Genomic DNA, 19,158 nt, shown 5'->3' with positions numbered 1-19,158 from the left:
TCCTTTGACCACTCTCTGTCTCTTGTTTTAGTACTGCATTGTCCTCCTGGTTCTTACCCATTTACATATGTCTCTGTCTTTGTCTCTAGGTGTTTGTCTGTCTCTGCACCTTAGTAGTATAGGTACTGTCGACCAGTTGTGGTCTTGCTTTCTTGGACTTTCACTGCAAGTAGATAGGGAAAGCGGACTGGGTTCTAGGTTAGGGCTTACTGTCCATCTCTTTTCCTACCTACAGATGTTACAATTAGTAAATTGATTCCACCTGTGTGTAAGTGTCACGGCCACGGTTATGGTCGTGACTCCTTGGGAGCCGCATACAGTTGCCCGCGGTTTTGGTTGTTGTGTCAACCGCAGCTGAGGCATAATGTAGTTGGCCTCAGTGCGGTTGCCGCGGACATCAGCTTTGTGTGCGGTTCCCGGGGAGTTGTGTGTGTATGCACGTTTGTATGTCTGGTGTGCACTGTGTTTTATGTTTGTGTGCGCACGGACATCATTCCCCGCACTGTGGTTGCCCGTGGCAACGTTTGGTTGTTGTGTACATGTGGTGGCACTGTCCCGGCCCTCGGGCTGACTCCCTGGACGGCTGCCACCCATGTCGTTGCCAGCGGTAACAGCCACAGTGTGTTCTGTTGGACACTTTCCCTTTTATGTGAGTTTCCCTTCTGTGGTGTTTGTAGGGTTAACTCCCTTCCCAGTGTGTGTGTGTGTGATGTCACTGGGTGTGTCCGACTGTGGGTGTGGCTTCTTGGCCTATATAGTCTGAGGCGTTGGCAGGGTTCAGTAGGTTGCTGCAGCCTTGCTAGCTGGAGCAGCCTCCTGTGTTTCCCATTCTGCCTGTGAGAGCCACCACTGTGGTCATAGGTCTATGTTATGGTCAAAATGTATAGTTGTATGCCTATGTCTTTCTGTGTGTGTTGTAGCAAGTTGTTTCTGTTGGGACCTTTATATGTTTCTGTGCAGCATACGGTTCTGGATCCTTGTTTGTGTAGGGATCCAGTCAGCAAGGCTGTGGCAGGTTGGTGAACTTGTTGTTCGCCTGCCATTTCCGTATTGTTGTTTCTGTTCCCCTCTTCCCAACAGCTTGGCCATTGAGACTCCTGCTCCTCCGTGTCAAGGAGGAGTAGGTCATCTTACCCAGCTCCTAGCGCAGGGATCTGCGGAGGGTAAGATAGGGCTCCGAGGTTCCTGCGCATGGGTCCTCCTACCTCAAAGGTCGGCCCATGCAAGTTAGGAGTTAGGGTCAGGATAGGGACGCTGTAGGAGGTGACCTGCTCCCTATCCTGTTCTCATGGCCGAGTAGCCACTACAACACCTGGCATCTCACGGCTGAGGGTTTCCCCCATCCTCAGCCGTGACAGTAATATATTCTCAGTATAATTATAGCTGTTCTGTGAAGGCCTCAGAGGTTTGTTAGAGAACATTAGTGATCAAACAGCATCATGAAAACCAAGGAACACACCAGAAAGGTCAGGGATAACGTTGTGGAGAAGTATAAATCAGGGTTAGATTATTTGTAAAAAATGTCCCAATAAAATACATTTACATTTGTGGTTCTAATGTGGAAAATGTGGAAAAGTTCAAAGGGTATTAATACTTTTTTTTAAGAACTTTACATTGCATTCAGGGTATCAACAAATGGTACCTCACCGGGCACCATCAAACATTAGGCGGTCCATATGGTTGGATTCTGCCATCTTTTCTCTTATGTGTATGGGGGTCTTTAAGAGTCTTTGAAACATATACAAACATCAGACAGGCATGGAGGATAAGCATCATCTGGCATTGTCAAAGTTGCAATACATTATGCAATATTATGTATAAAAAATATTGTAAAACAACGTAAGTACCCCAAACCCACTACTGTAAAGATCATAACATGCTTATGAAACTATATACCTGCTCGCCATCGACATGCAGGTATAATTGCAGTTGCTCCGTCTTATTCACTTCAATAAGATGGCTCCCACGTATACACTTGAAGTGAACGGAGCGTCGGAGTTATAATTACACCTGCTCGCTGCTGGAAGGAAAACCTCTTTAAAGGCTGTTTGGACTGAAAATGTAAACAAAATTGTGGACTTATACACACTGTATATAATAATATAGGTAATGTAATATGTATATGTAACATGTATACTGTATATAGTAATATACATATAATATAACATGTATGCTCAGCCAATTGCCAGTTCCATATCTTGACAATGTCAGAATATTAGATAATGCTATGTGCTAAAGCCACAATATTGTAATGCAAAATATAATATTTATAACACAACTCAGAATAATAAAAACACATAAAATGCTGTGTTAATGCAATGAAGCACAGTAGTATGGTTAATCACAATACAATATATATGATAGTTATCCTCGTGTATGCACTATTTTATATCAGTGTACATTAATAAAGCATTGTATTTTTTGTAGCTGAGGTTTTACCCTTCTGGTGTTACAAACTACCTCATATAATTTATTGCTGTGTCTGTGGGGAAAGGGCTTTTGTCCTGTCTGTGCTGTGCTTCATTGCATTAACACAGTATTTTATGTGTGTTTATTATTATGATTTGTCTTATCAAGATGATATTTTTATTATAATATTGTGGCCTATAATGCACTGGCTTTTTTGTTGGTTTTAGTATATCACATATACTGCGGTGACTGAGTTTGCCCAGATATAGATGTGAATTTTTTTGTATGATTAGAGCAATTTGGTTATGTGTCTTTTGGTTTGTAATGCTATGTACTATAATGCTATAATTCCAGTGTTAAAAACTAAAGTGTTTTAATCACAAGATGCTGAAGATACACTGGATGTCACACTTTAGAATATTCTGTGAAGATTATGAAAAAGTGAAGATTACATTTTTTGGGTTTCCACCTTGATTTATGCTCATATTTTAACCAGGGAAACTGAAAAACATCAGTATTACTCCTTGATAAAGGACCTTTCGTTCTTTAATTTTTGCTGTGTTTTTTCTCTCCCAGACATGTTTCAAATCCCTCATAGGTTTCTTCCTCAGTAGTCAAAAAGGTAATTTGAACAGGGGACTAAATTGTGACTTATATAAAGGTTGTACGATCACTAACACCTGAGCCGAACTGAGTCCTGCCGGTGTTCATATCCAAACCCTGTATTGGACTATAAAGTGTTTGTTATTTTTTAAACATTATTGCCACAGTGGGGAACTCCCCCCCCATAGAATGTAGGAAATTTGGGAAAGCAACTAGGCCTGGATACCAGGATAAGGGGAGCAGGATACCTCCTAACTCCACCCTCATCCTACCCCTGACTTCCTAACTGTATGAGCTGACCTCGATGGTAGAGGGCTCATACTCTGGAACCTGGGTCCTTCTGACCCTATTGATCCCTGAAATAGGACTCAGGAATAAGAGACGACTGGTTCATTCATGACACGGATGAACCGGAGTCTCACACAGGCCTAGCAATTAGGAAGGAGCAGACAGCAAGCGAAAAAACACATAGCAGTGGGTAAGAGCCCAATGCAAAATGACTGGAAAAACAGCATTTACCTGCCACAACGACTGGGTTGAACAACTACTGCTTGCTGACTTGTGGTTCCCCCTCCGAGGAACCCCTGGGACCCCCTCACCGGAGGTACATACAAACAAGGGGATGTCTATCAACCATGTCGGGCAAAACACCATACATACCAGTGATCTTACTACCTTTATATGAGTCACAATTTCATCCCCTCTTCTTATTACTTTTTTGACCACTGAGGAAGAAACCTATGAGGGTTTCAAAAGGCATCTAGGAGAGATAAAAGACAGCAAAAATTTAAGAATGCAAGGTCCTGTATTAAGGAGTAAACCTGAAGCTATGGAACATGATCGGCTTTTTAAAGACATACAACTCGCATGCGCCAAGTGTTAGGTGCTGGCAGCAACGCGCATACTCAGCGCGAATACAAGCGGCCTGAGCAGCAGAGCGATTCATACAAACAAAGCCTTGTATGTATTAACTGTTATCTAAATCTACAACAACACTGGAAATCTGGTAAGCTGACAATACCATTATTCACTAGACCATTACGTATGACTGTCTGCATTATTCATGAAATTGAGTAACTAAGTAACAAACATAGTAACTTGCGATAATAAACGCGTCGTCCATATAGAAACTAACCACTAAACGGCAACTCCAGGAATCATTAAATCATGACTCTGCAAATACGGCCACAATAAGATACAATAAGTTCAGACAAAATTAACTATGAATGCTACCTTGAACGAACTAACATCAACATAAGATACATTGCTTATATTGCGTGAGCTACGCAATTAGCAGGACCGTGACTATATTTTGTGTTATGATAAATGAATACACACAAATCCTATATTATTATAGTATTATTTTAAGTCTTTATAGTTTATTGTGTTTTATGAAATAGGGATTTATTGTAATTAAAGTATGGTATATAATTATATGTACACTGTTTTTAAAGAGATTAAATAATATCATATTATAGAGCCGGCCAATGGGTTATAATTTTATTGCAACTGCTAGGTGGAATAGCAGGCTGAGCTATATTCCGGTGAGCCCCCTAATCTGCATTGTTATTGTAGAATTTTGTCTATTGCTATAGCAACAATTGTTAATATTCTATTTTAGCATTTTTGGCTCATTTGTGTTGCTCTCCTCTTTAGAATTCTGTTTCAGATAGAGGATACTTCAGAAAGAAATTGCTAGACTCCTGCAGATTTCATGACAGCAGTTGAACTTCTCATTCATCACAGAGCCCAGGTAACATGTGCAACCCATCTGCTCCAGGGTCACTCTCTCTGCATTCAGACTTGATGGTATGTGATTTTACCCTTGGAGAAATGTAATGACCTTTTCCTCAAAATAGACTTTTTAGTTCCCATTGTGTTTTCTTAAGTAAAATTGAAAAATACCATCTGAGAGCTATATTTTATCTTGCAGTACATGTCATATTTTCTAATCCTTTCTAGCGTGTCCTTACAAAAGTTATTTAAACATCCTCAATGTGGCATGATATAAAAAATCCATGTTTTAAAAGTATAAAATATGAGTATAAAAATATCTAAGTACAAGTTTATTTGTAAACCATTCATCCATTTACATGTCTATTTAATATAGGTTACAATTTTCTATAAAATGTATTAAATGGAAAATGAACTATACTTAGTGTATCACAATGTAAATAATACAATGTTCCTGCATTTTGATAATTACCTAAATCAATGTGAATATACACTCTGTACTAAACATTGAAATCGCAACACCAAGAAGGACAAGCCATAAGATTATGCAAATTGAGGTGTTGCTTTCAAGCACCTAGCTCCAATCTGTGGCATATGGGAGAACAACAATGAACTGGAAGGACAGCAATAGGTCTACAGAGGCAAACCTCTGCACGGATGAATAGTCTCATTAGAAGAATGGCGTGTAGTGATCTATTCTGTGCTATCAGTGAAATTGAATGCCACATCCCAAGCCTAGGGCAGCAAACAGTGTCTACACATACCATCAGAAGGTGTTTGCATGACATTGGGCTACGAGCCAGATGTAAATCTACAGGTGTTCCATTGACTTCACTCTACTGCTCTCAAAGGATATCATGGTGCACCACAAGTCATTATAGCTTACAGCATTCTCAAAGTGCAGCATTTATAAGTGCATTGGAGATATTCAGGAGATTAACTTAGAGCTTTTCCACTGTAGCAGAACTTCAGATGAGTTTTTGGTGGCTACTCAGACACTCTGCTTCAGAACTTCAGCTTTGTATTTGGTTGCTACTCAGACACTCTGCTTCAGAACAGCAGAACTTCAGCTGTGTTTTTGGTGGCTACACAGACACTCTGCTTCAGAACAGCAGAGCTTCAGCTGTGTTTTTGGTGGCTACTCAGACACTCTACTTCAAAACAGGTAAGGAATTTGTTAGACAGGTTTTTGCTATTGTCTGATTGCAAATGAGAATAGGGTGATTAAGGTGTTAATTTTTTTGTTGGGGCGGAGCTTTTGTGTATATATAGCAACATAGTATTAGCTTGCCTAATTATAGCTTGCAGCATTCTCAAAGTGCAGCATTTATAAGTGCATTGGAGATAATCAGTAGACCAACTTAGAGCTTTTCCACTGTAGCAGAACTTCAGCTGTGTTTTTGGTGGCTACTCAGACACTCTGCTTCAGAACAGGTAAGGAATTTGTTAGACAGGTTTTTGCTATTGTCTGATTTAAAATGAGCATAGGGTGATTAAGGTGTTAAATTTGTTGTTGGGGGAGGAGCTTTTGTGTATATATAGCAACATAGTATTAGCTTGCCTAATTATAGCATGCAGCATTCTCAAAGTGCAGCATTTATATGCGCATTGGAAATATTCAGGAGATACTCAGGAGGTAATCTGGAGGTGGATACAATCTAAGAAAAAGCAAGATTTGTTTGTTTAAAATCTTTACCCTCTTTAAAATGACAGACCTGGTTATGGCAGACCTGGTTCTGTGCAGGAATTGTTGTAATTTCTTATGCCTAAAGTATGCAAGACTGCGGCCAAAGACAAAAAGGATAAGGTGAGGACTGATAGTAAGCAGCTGTTGCTAGGCAATTCTATCATAAGAAGTGTGAAGTTTGAGGAAAATGGTTTTGTGAGATGTCTCCCTGGTGCTACCGCTAGCAGGGACAGATGACATATCCTTAATATTGTTAGGCAAGCAAAGCAGGAAAGGGAGGTGGATGTTATTGTCCATCTTGGGACAAATGATCTGGCTTGCAATGTTTCAAAGGTGACGGAAGGTTTCAAAGGTGAAGGAAGCTTTTCACATACTTGGTAATGATATACGGGAGGTTGCATCGACTGTTTCATTCTCGGCAGTTTTGCCTGTGCATAATCTTCAGCATGACAGGCAGATGCACATTACTGAATTCAATGTATGGCTTGGTGAATGGTGTCTGAACCAAGGGTTTGGCTTTGTGTCTCATTCATGTTAAGGAAAGGGGGGGAAATAGTGATAATCCTGCAGTCCAACTGCCCCCCGGAACAATGCCAGAAGATTCCAGCACATAGGTTAAGAAATTACAAGCTCAGAGTCTTGTCTACAAATGCTTGCAGTTTAGGGAATAAGATTAATGAACTTTAGTCTATAATGGCATCTGAGAATATAGATTTAGTGGATGTTACTGAGAAGTGGTTCAATGGGAGTAATGACTTAGATATAACAATACCAGGGTTATCTCTATATAGGAAAGACAGAGAAGGCAAAAAAGGGGTAGAGGTGGCCCTGTATGTGAAAGATAGCATAAAATCTAATCTAATGCAAGTTAGCGAGACAAATTTAGAGTCAGTTTGGGTTACGTTGCAGCTTGATAATCATAAGGTAACTCTTGTAGGTGTGATATATAGACCACCTGGCCAAGACAAAGAATTAGATGATCTACTAGTTGAGGAAATAGCTAAAATTACATTAAAAGGGGAAGTTATCATTATGGGAGACTTTAATCTTCCTGATCTAAACTGGAAAACCAAAATAGCTAGTTCTGCCAGGAGTACAGATATTCAAAATTCCCTACTGGGATTATCTCTACAGCAAGTAGTTGAGGAGCCAACCCGGAAGGAGGCCATTTTAGATTTAGTATTCACAAATGGGAATTTGGTATCTGATATTACTGTAGGGGAAAGCTTGGGATCTAGTGATCATTAGTCAGTGTGGTTTACTATAAGTACAGTGACTCACACCACACAAAAACAAAAGTTTTAGATTTTAGAAAAACTGACTTTTCTAAAATGAGATTAGAGGTATACGAGTCAGATTGGAACAGTTTCAATGGAGTCCAGGAGAAATGGGACTACTTAAAAGTGGCACTATTGAATGCAATAGATACTTGCATTAGGCTAGTCAGTAAAAGCAAAAAAAAAGGAAGAGACCACTGTGGTACTCAGCAGAAGTGGCCAAAATCATTAAAAACTAAAAGATAGCATTTAGTAATTATAAAAAATAAAATAAAAATGAGGATGACAGGGAAATTTATAAGATTAGGCAGAGAGAGGCCAAACAAGTTATAAATAAGTTCTAAAGCACAGGCAGAAGAGAAATTAACTCAGTCAGTGAAAAAAGGTGATAAGACATTCTTCAGATACATAAATTAAAAAAGGAAACTAAAACAAGGAATTATCAAATTAAAAACAAAAGAGGGAAGGTGTATGGAAGAAGATAAAGAACTAACTGACTGCCTCAATGAAAACTTCTGTTCAGTTTTTACAAAGGAAAATTAAGGAAAAGGACCTCAGTTAGGAATGAAGACTAATGAATCTTTTGATGCATGTGTCTTTACAGAGGAAGCGGTTCAAAGTCAGCTGTCTAAAATTAATACAAATAAGTCACAGGGGCCTGATGGGATACACCCAAAGCTATTAAAAGAGCTTAGCGGTGAACTAGCAAAAGCATTAACAGATTTATTTAATCAATCACTTGTAACAGGAGTCGTCCCAAAAGATTGGAAATTAGCAAATGTTGTGCCCATTCACAAGAAAGGTAGTAGGGAGGAATCAGGCAACTATGCCCCAGTAAGCCTGATACCAATAGTGGGGAAATTAATGGAAACCATACTTAGGGAGATGATTGTGGAACATCTAAAATCCCCTGGATTGAAAGATGAAAAGCAGCATGGGTTTACTTCAGGGAGATCATGTCAAACTAATCTTATAGATTTTTTTGATTGGGTGACTAGAATAATAGATGGCGGAGGTGCAGTAGACATCACTTATCTAGACTTTAGTAAGGCTTTTGATACTGTCCCACATAGAAGGCTTATCAAAAAATTGCAGTCTTTGAGCTTGGACTCCCATATTGTTGAATGGATTAGGCAGTGGCTGACGGACAGACAACAGAAGGTTCTAGTTAATGGAGTATATTCAGACCATGGTCTAGTCACCAGTGGGGTAACTCAGGGATCTGTTCTAGGACCCATATTGTTTAATATCTTTATCAGCGAAATTGCAGAAGGCCTCGATGGTAAGGTGTGTCTTTTTGCTGATGACAAAGATTTGTAACAGGGTTGATGTTCCTGGAGGGATACACCAAATGGAAAAGAATTTAGGAAAACTAGAGAAATGGTCAAAAATCTGTCAACTAAAATTTAATGTTGATAAGTGCAAGATGATGCACCTGGGGCGTAAAAACCAAAAAACAGAATATAAAATCAGTGATACAGTCCCAACCTCAGTATCTGAGGAAAGGGATTTAGGGGTCATTATTTCAGAAGACAATGTCATAGAGCAGCAGAGAATGCTAGCAGAATGCTTAGGTGTATAGGGAGAAGCATTAACAGTAGAAAGAGGGAGATGCTCATGTCGCTCTACAGAGCACTAGTGAGACCTAATTTGGAGTATTGTACTCAGTACTGGAGACCATATCTCCAGAAGGATATTAATACTTTGGAGAGAGTTCAGAGAAGAGCTACTAAACTAGTACATGGATTGCAGGATACAACTTACCAGGAAAGATTAAAAGACTTTAACATATATAGCTTAGAAGACAGACGAGACAGAGGGGATATAAACTTTTAAATACATAAAGGGAATCAACAAGGTAAAAGAGGAGAAAATATTTAAACGAATATATTTAACCCCTTAAGGACATAGGACGTACCGGTACGCCCTATTTCCCGAGTCCTTAAGGACCAAGGACGTACCGGTACGTCCTGACTTTAAAATCGGCATTCCGGCACCGCAGGGGTTAATTTGAACAGGATGCCGGCTGAAATCATTCAGCCGGCATCCTGTTAAAACGCCAGGGGGGGTCATGTGACCCCCCCCGTGTCGGCGATCGCAGCAAACCGCAAGTCAATTCAGACCTGCGGTTTGCTGCGCTATTTGCAGTTTCTGATCCCCGCGGTCCCTGACCGCGGGGATCAGAAACTTTAGAGTGTCTAAAATCAATATAGTACACCCCCCCTGCACCCCTGCATGATTTGATGGCAGCGGGTGGTGCAGGGGGGGTGTCGCAGGCGGTGGGGGCGTTGCGGGAGGCGGGCGGTGCGGCAGGCGGGATCGTGATCCCCCGTCCGCCTCCCATTGAATAATCGTTGGTGTACAGTGGGTATACCAGGGTGCCAGCACATTGCTGGCACCCTGGTATAAACGGCTGACATCGTTGATGCGATGTCAGCCGTTTAACCCTTTCCATACAGCGGTCTGTACGGACCGCTGTATGGAAAAGGTTAACAGTAAAAGGGAGCTCCCTCACTCTCCGATCGGGGGGCTGCTGTGCCCCCAGACAGCCCCCCCAGAGCCCCGTCCTTACCCTTCCCCGTCTGCGCAGTTCTGACCATAACTGAGCAGACGGGGAAGGTTCCCATGACAACAGGACGCCTGCTCAGGTGTCCTGCTGTCCATGGTGCTGAACAGATCTATGCTGAAAGCATAGATCTGTTCAGTGTAAGTAAAATACAGTACAGATACCTATATAGGTTCTGTACTGTATTTTACAGACATCAGACCCACTGGATCTTCAAGAACCAAGTGGGTCTGGGTCAAAAAAAAAAAGTGAAAAAAGTTAAGATAAAAAAAAAAACATTTATCACTGAATAAAAATTAAAAAAAATAAAATAAACTACACATATTAGGTATCGCCGCGTCCGTAACGACCTGATCTATAAAACGGTCATGTTACTTTCCCCGCACAGTGAACGCCATAAAAATAAAAAAATAAAAACTATGAGAAAATTGAAATTTTGCCCACCTTACTTCCCAAAAAAGGTAATAAAAGTGATCAAAAAAGTCGCATGTATGCCAAAATAGTACCAATCAAACCGTCATCTCATCCCGCAAAAAATTAGACCCTACTCAAGATAATCGCCCAAAAACTGAAAAAACTATGGCTCTTAGACTATGGAAACACTAAAACATCATTTTTTTTGTTTCAAAAATAAAATCATTGTGTAAAACCTACATAAATAAAAATAAAGTATACATATTAGGTATTGCCGCGTCCGTATCGACCGGCTCTATATAAATATCACATGACCTAACCCCTCAGGTGACCACCATAAAAAATAAAAATAATAAATTGTGCAAAAAAAGCAATTTTTTGCCATCTTACGTCACAAAAAGTGTAATAGCAAGCGATCAAAAAGTCATATGCACCCCAAAATAGTGCCAATCAAACTGTCATCTCATCCCGCAAAAAATTAGACCCTACTCAAGATAATCGCCCAAAAGCTGAAAAAACTATGGCTCTCAGACTATGGAGATGCTAAACAATTTTTTGGTTTTAAAAATGAAGTTATTGTATAAAACTTACATAAATAAAAAAAATTGTATACATATTAGGTATCGCTGCATCCGTGACAACCTGCTCTATAAAATTACCACGTGATCTAACCTGTCAGATGAATGTTGTAAATAACAAAAAAAAAAATGTGCCAAAAAAGCTATTTCTTGTTACCTTGCCGCACAAAAAGTGTAATATAGAGCAACCAAAAATCATATCTACCCTGAACTAGTACCAACAATACTGCCACCCTATTCCGTACTTTCTAAAATGGGGTCACTTTTTTGGAGTTTCTACTCTAGGGGTGCATCAGGGGGGCTTCAAATAGGACATGGTGTCAAAAAAACCAGTCCAGCAAAATCTGCCTTCCAAAAACCGTATGGCATTCCTTTCCTTCTGCTCCCTGCCGTGTGCCCGTACAGCGGTCTACAACCACATATGAGGTGTTTCTGTAAACTACAGAATCAGGGCCATAAATAATGAGTTTTGTTCGGCTGTTAACCCTTGCTTTGTAACTGGAAAAAAAATATTAAAATGGAAAATCTGCCAAAAAAGTGAAATTTTGAAATTGTATCTCTATTTTCCATTAAATCTTGTGCAACACCTAAAGGGTTAACAAAGTTTGTAAAATCAGTTTGAATACCTTGAGGGGTGTAGTTTCTTAGATGGGGTAACTTTTATGGAGTTTCTACTCTAGGGGTGCATCAGGGGGCTTCAAATGGGACATGGTGTCAAAAAACCGGTCCAGCAAAATCTGCCTTCCAAAAACCGTATTGGCATTCCTTTCCTTCTGCGCCCTGCCGTGTGCCCGTACAGCGGTCTACAGCCACATATGAGGTGTTTCTGTAAACTACAGAATCAGGGCCATAAATAATGAGTTTTGTTTGGCTGTTAACCCTTGCTTTGTAACTGGAAAAAAAATATTAAAATGGAAAATCTGCCAAAAAAGTGAAATTTTGAAATTGTATCTCTATATTCCATTAAATCTTGTGCAACACCTAAAGGGTTAACAAAGTTTGTAAAATCAGTTTTGAATACCTTGAGGGGTGTAGTTTCTTAGATGGGGTCACTTTTATGGAGTTTCTACTCTAGGGGTGCATCAGGGGGCTTCAAATGGGACATGGTGTCAAAAAAACTGTCCAGCAAAATCTGGCTTCCAAAAACCATACAGCGTACCTTTCACTCTACGCCCCGCTGTGTGGCCGTACAGTAGTTTACGGCCACATATGGGGTGTTTCTGTAAACGGCAGAGTCAGGGCAATAAAGATACAGTCTTGTTTGGCTGTTAACCCTTGCTTTGTTAGTGGAAAAAATGGGTTAAAATTGAAAGTTAGGCAAAAAAATGAAATTCTCAAATTTCATCCCCATTTGCCAATAACTCTTGTGCAACACCTAAAGGGTTAACAGAGTTTGTAAAATCAGTTTTGAATACCTTGAGGGGTGTAGTTTATAGAATGGGGTCATTTTTGGGCGGTTTCTATTATGTAAGCCTTGCAAAGTGACTTCAGAGCTGTAGTGGTCCCTAAAAATTGGGTTTTTGTAAATTTCTGAAAAATTTCAAGATTTGCTTCTAAACTTCTAAGCCTTGTAACATCCCCAAAAAATAAAATATCATTCCCAAAATAATTCAAACATGAAGTAGACATATGGGGAATGTTAAGTCATCACAATTTTTGGGGGTATTACTATGTATTACAGAAGTAGAGAAACTGAAACTTTGAAATTTGCTAATTTTTCCAAATTTTTGGTAAATTAGGTATTTTATTATGCAAAAAAATAAAAAATTTTGACTTTATTTTACCAGTGTCATGAAGTACAATATGTGACGAAAAAACAATCTCAGAATGGCCTGGATAAGTAAAAGCGTTTTAAAGTTATCAGCACTTAAAGTGACACTGGTCAGATTTGCAAAAAATGGCCTGGTCCTTAAGGTGAAAATGAGCCTGGTCCTTAAGTGGTTAAAAGAAGAAAAACTGCTACAAGAGGACATAGTTTTAAATTAGAGGGGCAAAGGTTTAAAAGTAATATCAGGAAGTATTGCTTTACTGAGAGAATAGTGGATGCATGGAATAGCCTTCCTGCAGACTAGATGGGTCAAATGGTTATTTTCTGAGGACACATTCTATGTTTCTATGTTTAAGACGGCAATGGAGGCTGGAATGGAGGTTTATCCTCTTCAGCACTAGTCCCACTAGTCCCACTTTTGTCTCAGATGCAATAAGATTGAAGATTGGTCTGGAGACCACATGGGCAATGCCATGAAGAGGCTTTCATAAGGGAACATTACCCTGGTCCTACTCCTGGGATTATGGTGTGGAGTGGCATAGTGTATGATAACCTGATCAGTCTTTATTTCAAGTACACTAACAGCTCAACGTTACATTGATTTGGTTGTGCAACCAGTGGTTTCTCCAAAATGTACAAGCAGCCATTTTTCAACAGGGCAAAATCAGGCCGCATTTTGCTCTTGCTACTATGAGCAGCCTGTGAGGCCTAAACGTGCTGCCATGGCCTACAACATCTATGGACTTCTCTTTCATTGAGCACATCTGGGACGTTATCGGGCAGCAATGACAAAGGAAGTTAGCAGTAATGGACCTTGTTGCTTTACATGCCCAAGTGCATTCAGCATGGCAGAACGTTCCTCAGACAACCATTAATAACCTAATTGATACCATGCCAAGGCATCCAAGTGCATGTATTTCTTTGCTTGGTGCTCATACTCAATACTGAATAAATCAAGATGTTCAGAAAATTTTGTTTTAATTTTTTATCATTTGCATATCATTAACATGTCTATCGATCCTGTGATTTCCGTAATTACATGAGTTTTTCTTATTAGTGTGAGATTTCAATGCTGGGGCATGTAAATATGAATTCCCCCATCACCTAGAGGTAATCACAGCACTGTAAGGCTAGTATTATACCAGCAGAATGAGGCAGACAATGGTCTAGAAGGAAGTGTTCCTTCCCAACAATCGCTTGTTCATCATTGGAGGAGATTGCTGCTATTACACGCAGTGATCGTCTCCAGAGTATGGGGTAGCGCGATCACTAATGCCATCGCTCATCCCTATACAGAATCATTATTTGCCGCCAAATGATGATTTTTTAAGCTGTTTAAAAATTGCAATTGGCTGAAGAATGAGCGTATTCTCGTTTATAAGGTTATGGCAAAAGACAACTTTTTACGGATCCATGGATACATGGATCGGATCCGCAAAACACATGTGGACGTCTGAATGGAGCCTTACAGGGGGGTGATCAATGACAGAGGGGTGATCACCCATATACACTCCCTGATCACCCCCTCTCATTGATCACCCCCCTGTAAGGCTCCATTCAGACGTCCACATGTGTTTTGCGGATCCGATCCATGTATCCATGGATCCGTAAAAATCATACGGACGTCTGAATGGAGCCTTACAGGGGGGTGATCAATGACAGGGGGGTGATCACCCATATACACTCCCTGATCACCCCCTGTCATTGATCACCCCCCTGTAAGGCTCCATTCAGACGTCCGCATGTGTTTTGCGGATCCGATCCATGTATCCATGGATCCGTAAAAATCATACGGACGTCTGAATGGAGCCTTACCAGGGGGGTGATCAATGACAGGGGGGTGATCAATGACAGGGGGTGATCAATGACAGGGGGGTGATCAGGGAGTCTATATGGGTGATCACCCCCCTGTCATTGATCACCCCCCCTGTAAGGCTCCATTCAGACATTTTTTTGGCCCAAGTTAGCGGAAATATATATATTTTTTTGTTTGTTTTTTCTTACAAAGTCTCATATTCCACTAACTTGTGTAAAAAAATAAAATCTCACATGAACTCACCATACCCCTTACGGAATCCAAATGCGTAAACATTTTTAGACATTTATATTCCAGACTTCTTCACACGCTTTAGGGCCCCTAAAAAGCCAGGGCAGTATAAATACCCCACATGTGACCCCATTTCGGAAAGAAGACACCCCAAGGTATTCCGTGAGGGGCATATTGAGTCCATGAAAGATTGACATTTTTGTCCTAAGTTAGCGGAAAGTGAGACTTTGTGAGAAAAAAACAAAAAAAAAAATCAATTTCCGCTAACTTATGCAAAAAAAAAAAAATTCTATGAACTCGCCAGGCCCCTCATTGAATACCTTGGGGTGTCTTCTTTCCAAAGTGGGGTCAAATGTGGGGAATTTATACTGCCCTGGCTTTTTAGGGGCCCGAAAGTGTGAGAAGAAGTCTGGGATCCAAATGTCTAAAAATGCCCTCCTAAAAGGAATTTGGGCACCTTTGCGCATCTAGGCTGCAAAAAAGTGTCACACATCTGGTATCGCCGTACTCAGGAGAAGTTGGGGAATGTGTTTTGGGGTGTCATTTTACATATACCCATGCTGGGTGAGAAAAATATCTTGGTCAAATGCCAACTTTGTATAAAAAAATGGGAAAAGTTGTCTTTTGCCAAGATATTTCTCTCACCCAGCATGGGTATATGTAAAATGACACCCCAAAACACATTCCCCAACTTCTCCTGAGTACGGCGATACCACATGTGTGACACTTTTTTGCAGCCAAGGTGGGCAAAGGGGCACATATTCCAAAGTGCACCTTTCGGATATCGCAGGCCATTTTTTTTACACATTTTGATTGCAAGGTACTTCTCACACATTTGGGCCCCTAAATTGCCACGGCAGTATAACTACCCCACAAGTGACCCCATTTTGGAAAGAAGACACCCCAAGGTATTCCGTGAGGGGCACGGCGAGTTCCTAGAAATTTTTATTTTTTGTCACAAGTGAGCGGAAAATGATGATTTTTCATTTTTTTTTATTTTTTCCTTACAAAGTCTCATATTCCACTAACTTGCGACAAAAAATAAAAAATTCTAGGAACTCGCCATGCCCCTCACGGAATACCTTGGGGTGTCTTCTTTCCAAAATGGGGTCACTTGTGGGGTAGTTATACTGCCCTGGCAATTTAGGGGCCCAAATGTGTGAGAAGAACTTTGCAATCAAAATGTGTAAAAAATGGCCTGCGAAATCCGAAAGGTGCACTTTGGAATATGTGCCCCTTTGCCCACTTTGGCTGCAAAAAAGTGTCACACATCTGGTATCGCCGTACTCAGGAGAAGTTGGGGAATGTGTTTTGGGGTGTCATTTTACATATACCCATGCTGGGTGAGAAAAATATCTTGGTCAAATGCCAACTTTGTATAAAAAAATTGGGCTTTTTTTGGATCACCGTCCCTCCAGTCGGTAGATACATTTTTTAGAGCCTTAGAGGTCTTATTTACAATGACCCGGATCGGATCTCTCAGGCCAAGACCAAGTTACATGGTTTACGGCAGGGTGAGCGCTCCGCAAAGATCTATTGCTCTGAATTTTGGAGATGGGCTACGGCTACGGAGTGGAATGATCCTGCTCTCCGTAGCCAGGGTCCATCTGAGAGGCTGCAGGAAGTGTTGGCCTTTCATGAAAAACCTGAGTCATTGGAACGCATTATGTCCCTTGCTGTCAAATAAGGCAGTGGCTTCCTTTTGACACCTGAGGTTACTCCTTGTGATGAGCCTATGCAGTTAGGGGGAGCTACTTCTGGGACTGCTGGCAAGTAGAGTTGAGCGAACACCTGGATGTTCGGGTTCGAGAAGTTCGGCCGAACTTCCCGGAAATGTTCGGGTTCGGGATCCGAACCCGATCCGAACTTCGTCCCGAACCCGAACCCCATTGAAGTCAATGGGGACCCGAACTTTTCGGCACTAAAACGGCTGTAAAACAGCCCAGGAAAGGGCTAGAGGGCTGCAAAAGGCAGCAACATGTAGGTAAATCCCCTGCAAACAAATGTGGGTAGGGAAATGAATTAAAATAAAAATTAAATAAATATAAATTAACCAAAATCAATTGGAGAGAGGTCCCATAGCAGAGAATCTGGCTTCCCGTCACCCACCACTGGAACAGTCCATTCTCAGATATTTAGGCCCCGGCACCCAGGCAGAGGAGAAAGGTCCCGTAACAGAGAATCTGGCTTCATGTCAGCAGAGAATCAGTCTTCATATCATAGCAGAGAATCAGGCTTCACGTCACCCACCACTGCAACAGTCCATTTTCATAAATTTAGGCCCAGCACCCAGGCAGAGGAGAGAGGTCCCGTAACAGAGGATCTGGCTTCATGTCAGAAGAGAATCAGTCTGCATGTCATAGCAGAGAATCAGGCTTCACGTCAGCCACCACTGCAACAGTCCATTGTCATAAATTTAGGCCCAGCACCCAGGCAGAGGAGAGAGGTCCTGTAACAGACAATCTGGCTTCATGTCAGCAGAGAATTAGTCTGCATGTCATAGCAGAGAATGAGGCTTCACGTCAGCCACCACTGCAACAGTCCATTGGCATATATTTAGGCCCAGCACCCAGGCAGAGAAGAGAGGTCCCGTAACAGACAATCTGGCTTCATGTCAGCAGAGAATCAGTCTTCATGTCATAGCAGAGAATCAGGCTTCACGTCACCCACCACTGCAACAGTCCATTGTCATAAATTTAGGCCCAGCACCCAGGCAGAGGAGAGAGGTCCCGTAACAGACAATCTGGCTTCATGTCAGCAGAGAATTAGTCTGCATGTCATAGCAGAGAATGAGGCTTCACGTCAGCCACCACTGCAACAGTCCATTGGCATATATTTAGGCCCAGCACCCAGGCAGAAAAGAGAGGTCCCGTAACAGACAATCTGGCTTCATGTCAGCAGAGAATCAGTCTGCATGTCATAGCAGAGAATCAGGCTTCACGTCACCCACCACTGTAAGAGTCCATTTTCATAAATTTAGGCCCAGCACCCAGGCAGAGGAGAGAGGTCCCGTAACAGACAATCTGGCTTCATGTCAGCAGAGAATTAGTCTGCATGTCATAGCAGAGAATGAGGCTTCACGTCAGCCACCACTGCAACAGTCCATTGGCATATATTTAGGCCCAGCACCCAGGCAGAGGAGAGAGGTCCCGTAACAGACAATCTGGCTTCATGTCAGCAGAGAATCAGTCTTCATGTCATAGCAGAGAATCAGGCTTCACGTCACCCACCACTGTAAGAGTCCATTTTCATAAATTTAGGCCCAGCACCCAGGCAGAGGAGAGAGGTCCCGTAACAGAGGATCTGGCTTCATGTCAGTAGAGAATCAGTCTGCATGTCATAGCAGAGAATCAGGCTTCACGTCACCCACCACTGCAACAGTCCATTGTCATAAATTTAGGCCCAGCACCCAGGCAGAGGAGAGAGGTCCCGTAACAGACAATCTGGCTTCATATCAGCAGAGAATTAGTCTGCATGTCATAGCAGAGAATGAGGCTTCACGTCAGCCACCACTGCAACAGTCCATTGGCATATATTTAGGCCCAGCACCCAGGCAGAGGACAGAGGTCCCGTAACAGACAATCTGGCTTCATGTCAGCAAAGAATCAGTCTTCATGTCATAGCAGAGAATCAGGCTTCACGTCACCCACCACTGCAACAGTCCATTGTCATAAATTTAGGCCCAGCACCCAGGCAGAGGAGAGAGGTCCCGTAACAGACAATCTGGCTTCATGTCAACAGAGAATTAGTCTGCATGTCATAGCAGAGAATGAGGCTTCACGTCAGCCACCACTGCAACAGTCCATTGGCATATATTTAGGCCCAGCACCCAGGCAGAGGAGAGAGGTCCCGTAACAGACAATCTGGCTTCATGTCAGCAGAGAATTAGTCTGCATGTCATAGCAGAGAATGAGGCTTCACGTCAGCCACCACTGCAACAGTCCATTGTCAGATATTTAGGCCCAGCACCCAGGCAGAGGAGAGAGGTCCCGTAACAGAGAATCTGTCTTCATGTCAGCAGAGAATTAGTCTGCATGTCATAGCAGAGAATCAGGCTTCACGTCACCCAACATTG

The sequence above is a fragment of the Bufo gargarizans genome, chromosome 1, assembly GCF_014858855.1.
Source record: "Bufo gargarizans isolate SCDJY-AF-19 chromosome 1, ASM1485885v1, whole genome shotgun sequence".
NCBI classification, from domain to species: Eukaryota; Metazoa; Chordata; class Amphibia; order Anura; family Bufonidae; genus Bufo; species Bufo gargarizans.
Note: the sequence above shows the minus strand (reverse complement) of the source record.